Consider the following 7,080-nt stretch of genomic DNA (forward strand, 5'->3'; position numbering starts at 1 on the left):
TGGTCAGCGGTCCCACCCTCTCTGACCAGAAATCCCATCACCTAAGGCTCATGTGGAAACAAAACATCAAGCCTGTGGCTGGCATAGAATTTGACCTCCAGGGCCTACCTCCTGACTGTGTGTTTTGGCTGCTAGGTGGGCCAGAGCCCTGAGCACACACCTTCTAAATCACATGATATCCATAGCCTCCTCTTCTCCACAGGGACATGAACTGTGGGGCGGGGACTGAAAGCACTTAGACACACCTGGGAACTGCATCCCAGCATGTGTTTGCTGCCAGGCAGGGCTAAGGGCCCTAAGCCCAGACCCCCTGAATCACGAGACTTCCACAGGCTCTCCCTCCCCACAGGAAGGTGAAATATTGGATGGGCTGGGAAAGCACCGAGGGCAGCAGGCAGAGCGAGTAGGTACCTCCATTCTCTGCCACCCAGTACAGAACTCAGTGCTCTGTTTGCTTCCCCCAGTTGCTCATGCATTTAGGAATCACCCCGAGGCTTGGAGGCTTGCAGCCCCGGGGACACAAAATGGAATCCTTGTGAAGCAAGTGGGAACCTGCTAGCCCATAGGCTATAAATTTCCCTGCAGCCAGCAGTGGCACCCAGTACACAAAAAAGGGGAGCTTTTATAGTGAACACAGCCCAGAAGTGGACAACCAACCCTTGATTCTACAAGAGACTGCAGCTAGTTCATCTCAGTCTGAGCAGTGCTAGGGATCAGGCCCAGTGCCTTGAGCACGTGGAGCCAGTGCTTGGCTCCTGAGCCATAAACCCAATCCAGTGGTGAGAAATAGCACTTCACCTCGGCCACTACACTGTCCTGCCTGAACATTGAGAGTATTTCAGCTAAAAAACAATAGGCGAGCTTTTTTTCTCGCTACCCAGGGAGGGGTCCATATGTTCTTGTTCTTGATTCTTGTTGTAACTTAAAAGGAAACTTTAACGTAATGTCTGGAGGCCTTGATGTCCTGCAAATGAAGGAGATGTCCTCAAATTCTTTGCAGCAGAAATCCACTTAGGTGGCACCAACCTTGATTGCCAGATAGAACAGTGCATCTACAAAAGGAAAAGTGATGGTATCTATGTCTTAAATCTGAGGATGACCTGGGATAAGCTCCTACTCACAACTCATGTCATTGTTGCCACTGAAAATCCTGCTGATGTCAGTGTCATGTCCTCCAGGAATACTGGCCAGCAGGCCATGCTGAAGTTTGGTGTTGCCACTGGAGCCACTCTAATTGCTGGCCACTTCACTAACTAGATCCAGGAAGCCTTCCTAGAGCTGTGGCTTCTGGTGGTGACTGATCCCAGGGCTGATGACTAGCCTCTCACAGAGGTATCTTATGTCAGCTAGCCTACCATCAATTGCTCTGTGTAATGCAGATTCTCCTCTGCGCTGTGTGGACATTGCCACCCTGTGCAACCTCATTAAGTCTGATGTGCTGGGAAGTTCTGTGCATGAACATCAGGCCCCCAATCTTTACTTCTACAAAGATCCTGAAGAAATTGAAAAGGAAGAGCAGGCTACAGCTGAAAAGGCTATAACCAAGGATGAACTTCAGGACAAATGAACTGAGCCAGCTCCTTAGTTCACTGCTACTCAGCCTGAGGTCATAGACTGGTCTGAAGGTGTGTGAGTACTGTCTGTGCCTATCCAGCAGTTCCCTAGTGAAGACTAGAGCTCCTAACCCCTACTGAGAACTGGTCTACAGCTCCCACTGCTCAGGCTACTGAATGGGCAGGAAGCTGTTTTTCAGTAAAATCAAAAGAAGGTGGATGGAAAATAAATACCACTTTAAAAAAACAGAAAATGAAAAAGAGTAGGTAATTAAAACCTCCAACCAACAACTTGGCCTCAGATGTGCAAATCCCAATGCACAAAAAAAAAGAAAAGAAAAGAAATCTGAAGAAAAAAAAAAGACAACATGACCTCTCCAAAATTCAAGAACTCCATAGTAACAAACACTAATGGAAGTGGATAGAATCTCATAAAATGTATTCTTTAAAAAATGATTATAAGAATGATCACTGAAATTAAAGAGGACACAAATAAATGCCAGAATGAATTCCAAGAAAACTCAAATAAAGAGCTGAATGAAAAAAGAAGACAATGCAGGACATGAAAGAAGAATTCAATAAAGATATAGAGATTCTGAAAAAATCAATATGAAATTCTGGAAACGAAAAGTTCAGTAAGTAAAATAAAAAACATAGTTGAAAGTCTCTCCTGTAGACTGGATCAAATTGGAGACAGAATATCAGGGCTTAAAGACAAGGCAGATGTGCTAAAATATGCAGATGAAGGAAAGATAAAAACAAAGAAGTATGAATGAAACATGCAAGACTTCTGGGAAACTATTAAAAGATCAAACTTACAAATCATGGGCATAGAAGGAAAGGAGGAGCAAGCTAAAGGTATAGAAAACATGTTCAGTAAAATAATAGCTGAAAACTTCCCAAATCTTGAAAAAGAGGTATTCATCCAGGATAGGAGGCTTTTAGGACTCAAAACAGACAAGACCAGAAAAGAGCCTTCCCACATCATATTATAGTTAAAATATTAGGCATACTGAGCAGGGAAAGCATATTGAAAACTGCAAGGGGTATATAAATAAGCAATAAGATTGAAGCAGCAATAGTCTCCCAACAAAGAAAAGCCCAGGACTGAATGGATTCACTGCTGACTTCTACCAGACCTTTAAAGAGGAACTAACCCCAATGCTTCCCAAACTAGTTCCCTGAAATGGGAAGGGAAGGAGCACTACCAAACCCATTCTATGAAACAGGTACCCTGATACCAAAACCAGTTAAGGAGAAGTCAATAAAAGGAATTATAGCACAATTTTCTTGATGAACATAGATGCAAAAATTCTCAATAAAATACTTGCAAACAAAAAAAAAAAAACAAATGAAGACTGTAAAAACAACTTGGGAATGTTATTCAGCCTTTAAAAAGAAGAAAATTATGACACATGCCACAATATAGGTGAATCTGGAGGACACTACACTAAGTGTAGTAAGTTGGTCACAAAAAGATATATACCATAATTCCATTTATATGAAGTCCCTAGAGTAGTCAAATTCATTGACATAGATATCAGAGGGTACCTGTCAGGCTGGAGTAATGGGGAGTTGTTGCTTAGTGGGTACAGAGTGTCAATTTCACAAGATAAAGAGTTGTGGAGCTGGAAGTGGACAGTGGTGATGGCTGCACAACAATGTGAATGTATTTTGTTGAGACAGAGTCTTGCTATGTAGTTCAGGCTGGCCAGGAACTCACAATCCTCCTACCCCAGATTCCCCAAATCTGGGATTACAGGCATGTACCCCCATGCTGGCCCAATGTGAATGTATTTAGTAACACTGAACTGTATACTTAAAATGGCTAAGACAATAAATTTTATTGTAATGTATTCTGGCAGAATAAAAGATGGGGGGAAGCAACTGAGATTCTCCTAAATAGCAGGGAGCAGGCCTTTTTTATTCTGTCAGCACACATAACATGGCCAGGTGTGGTGATATATGCCTGTAACCTCAGTTATTGGGGGAAGTGGAGGCAGGAGGAGCTCCAGTTCAAGACCAGCCCAGGCAAAAGGTAGAGTGAGACCTGGTCTCAAAAACATAAAAACAAAGAGGTTAGGGGCATGGCTGAAGTGGTAGAGCACCTGCCTAACCACTAGCATATCTAATGGGTTCAATCCCCAAACCCTAGTACCATACCCCCCCAAAAAAAGAAAACCACAGCAGGGCTGGTGGTACCAAGGAGAAACCTCTTTAACTCCAAAACATACAAATGAAGCTTTCATCAAATTGCTTATTTCCACAGACGTTACTTTAGTATAATGTTCCATACATATGTCTTGCCTAAAAGGTCAATTTTCATTTTGCCACTTTGCTCTTCAATTTCTTCAGTACTTGGGCAAAGGCACTGCAGAATCGGTGTAAGAGAGGCAACAGGAAGCCTTTGGCTCCTAAGTAACCTTGGTATTGTGTACATGCCAGGCAGAGTGAGCAGGTAGCTCGAGCAAAAATTTCTATCTTAACAGGTCTTCAAAGGCTCAGCCTATAGCATACAAAGAAAACTACAAGTTGGGTGTGGTTGTACACATCTGTAATCTCAGCACTTGGGACTTAGAAGCAGGAGGAGCACAAGTTCCATGACAGCCTGAACTACAGGGAAAGACCCTGTCTCAAAAAGAAAGAAAGAAAGAAGGGAAGGCAGGAAGGAGGGAGAGGAGAAAACTACAGTCTGGGACTGGGATGTAGCTCAGTGGCAGAGCACTCGCCTAGCATACATGCGCCTAGCATACACGAGGCAAGGTTCCATCCTCAGAACCAGAAAAAAAAAGACAAGAAACACAGACACACACACACACACACACACACACACACACACAGAGAGAGAGAGAGAGAGAGAGAGAGAGAGAGTGGCCATGTGCAGACAGAGGCCACATTTGGAGTATTGCAGGTACAAGCCAAGGGAGGTGTAGGACTGCTGGTAGGCACCAGAGCTAGGGTGTCTACCCTACCTAGAAATTCCTAGCAAGCAAGGAATTTCTTCCAGAACTTTCAGCCCTGCTGACACCTTCACTTCAAACTTCTAAAGCAACAGAATAAATGTCTGTTGTTTTAAACCAGTACAACAAAAGCAAAACTAAAACCTGCCCTACATTCCCTTTGATATGTCCCTCTCCAGATTTTTCTTGGTTTTTTTGGCCACTTTCTATGTGCTTTGTTCCAAAGAAAGTTTCTCTGGCTCTCTCTTCTCCCCTGTATGTCTGCTTTTCAAGAAGTAATACTTCTTTTTGAGGTGACCCTTTCCTGGCCCCCATCAGTCCCTAAATCAGCAGGCCATGTTTTTTTTCTATTTCCAGCTGCCCTAGGGTTAAATACAGCATCTGCTATGTTAACAGAAAAGAAGACGATGAAAATGGAACTCGAAGAAAGTTTACCTAATTTGTAAAATAAAATGAGTTTCGATCCCAGCAACTTATGTATTATTCTTTCGAGGGCTGGGTTTCCATCGATCATCTTTTCCCTGGCAGTCAAATGTGGAATATGGTGAAGTTAGAAGTGTAGACATAAAAAACTGCATCTCGACACCCATCGTTGGGACACTTTTCTCAAAATGCTGTCTCCATGTCCTTCAGAGCAATCATGGTATCAATTGAGAACATAACAGAAGCAACTTGAATGTTATGCCTTGATTACTTCTGGCAAGCCTAATGTACTGCAGAGCAGGGCTATTGCTCATGACATGAGATTCTGTCAGAGAGCCTGGAAACACATCAAGATCATTAAAATAAAGTGCCAGCCACTCCTACTGTTCAAATATTCTTCAACTTCTAATTTAAGGCACCTATACCTAGGAATGTAATTGTGTTATTCTCTCTGATAGCTGAAATCTACCTAAGCCGAATGCATGGGAATTATGGACTATTGGGGCTATAGGAGTCCAGAAGACACATGGGGCGGATCAAACGTGTTATTTTGTACTGGCACCGTCAACATTTGTGCTCCGTTACCACGTTTGTGTTAAAATGCATTCAAAGATGAAAATGCCTGAAATATCTTTCCTCAGCTGAATTAAAGAAGAGGTTGGGGAATGTATCAACACCTTGGGAGAGAGGGAAGAGGGAGAGAGGGAGATAGGGAGAGAGGAAGAGGGAGACAGAGAGAGAGGCACACCTGTACTCAAAATTATTTTCTGAACTAAATTTTCTCTAGAGTTCATTGTCCATCTTTGAATCAAGAAGTTGTCACCTTGATAAAGCAGTTCCCCTGTAACTCACAATCCTCTCCCTGATGAGCAAGTGAGACCACAGTTGCGAAAAAGCACTGGATCAGAAAAGGGCAATCTTAAAAGCAAATGCTGTGAAAGGTGCTGCTTCCTTCACATGGAGAAATTATTTCTGTTTAATGCCTGCCTTGGGAGGGGATACTTTAGGTTCAGGGACCCCATTGACACATCAGGGCTTTGACTGGGACACAGTGCCAATTCAAACTGTCACACAGTACAAGGAGGGGAAAAAAGCCCAAATCAGTTTCTATTCTTTAATAGAAAGCAATACTGTAGTTTAAATTAGCAAGGCGCTGCTGAACCACTATTTAAAATGCGTTTGCGCTGACATCCCAAGAAAGGATTTTTTTTTCTTGTTTAATTGCACTGTCAGTGTGGAACGCTTTCACTTAAAACCATTCTGAGGTAGACCTTTTAATAGAAAGTGACAATTTAAATTGCCATGATAGCAGCATAAATGGTGCTTAAAGTCATTACTAAACTGATGTCGCAGTTGGCACCAGACCGGTTTGTTAAAGCAAAAGAAAAGGTGTTGGGGGAAGGGAGGCAAGTAACGAAATAGTGAATCATTAATTCCTTTTATATTCTCTGTAATAACATTAGCTGTGATGAAGTCACCTGGTTCCCAATGGCTACAATGTACATTTCTATTGAATTCCACAATATTCCATTTTATAATGCTGATTTCCGAGGAATTGCTCCAGTCACAGGTACTTTGTTTTCTTGTCTTCACTCCCAGGGTCCAAAGAGAGGAGCTGTGCCTTCCATTTGCTGGTTTGGGTTTTAAAGTGCAAGTTCTACATTTATCCGGTGCCTTTCTTTACTCTTCCCCAAATAAATTCAGTTCTCCTGACAGGCCTTGGAAATGACTCTTGCTAGCTTTCAAGGAGTACCATCCTAAAATTGAATGCATCCCATAAGCTGAGGTCAAGGTTGCCTGAATGAGATCGTAAGTCAAACCTGATTGGTTAACCAAACCAATTGGTTTGCCAAACCTCTGTGGTGAACCTCAGTGCCCAATGAGTGGGGCACCATAAAATCTTGGGCAGTACTGGGTCTATGAACTTGGAAGAAGCTCTTGATGGGTCAAGGTCAAGTGTGGAGCACTGGGGACACTGGGACGGATGGTGGCAGAGGTTGGGAGGGATGGATAAAGGACAGAGAAATTGAGTTGAGATCCACTCAATCATCTTCACAGTCCCTTATTTATTTGTCTTGGAATTGTCTCTGAAAACTACTCCCTTAAAAGTAAGTTAATTATTTGATTTTTTTTTTTAGAAACAA

General features: G+C 42.7%; 1 pseudogene; it reads left to right on the forward strand.

The window, feature by feature from the left end:
* Positions 1 to 943: 943 nt before the first annotated feature.
* LOC109697068 (small ribosomal subunit protein uS2 pseudogene) lies at positions 944 to 3,941 on the forward strand (annotated as a pseudogene).
* Positions 3,942 to 7,080: the final 3,139 nt, after the last annotated feature.

Source organism: Castor canadensis, chromosome X (assembly GCF_047511655.1).
Source record: "Castor canadensis chromosome X, mCasCan1.hap1v2, whole genome shotgun sequence".
NCBI classification, from domain to species: domain Eukaryota; kingdom Metazoa; phylum Chordata; class Mammalia; order Rodentia; family Castoridae; genus Castor; species Castor canadensis.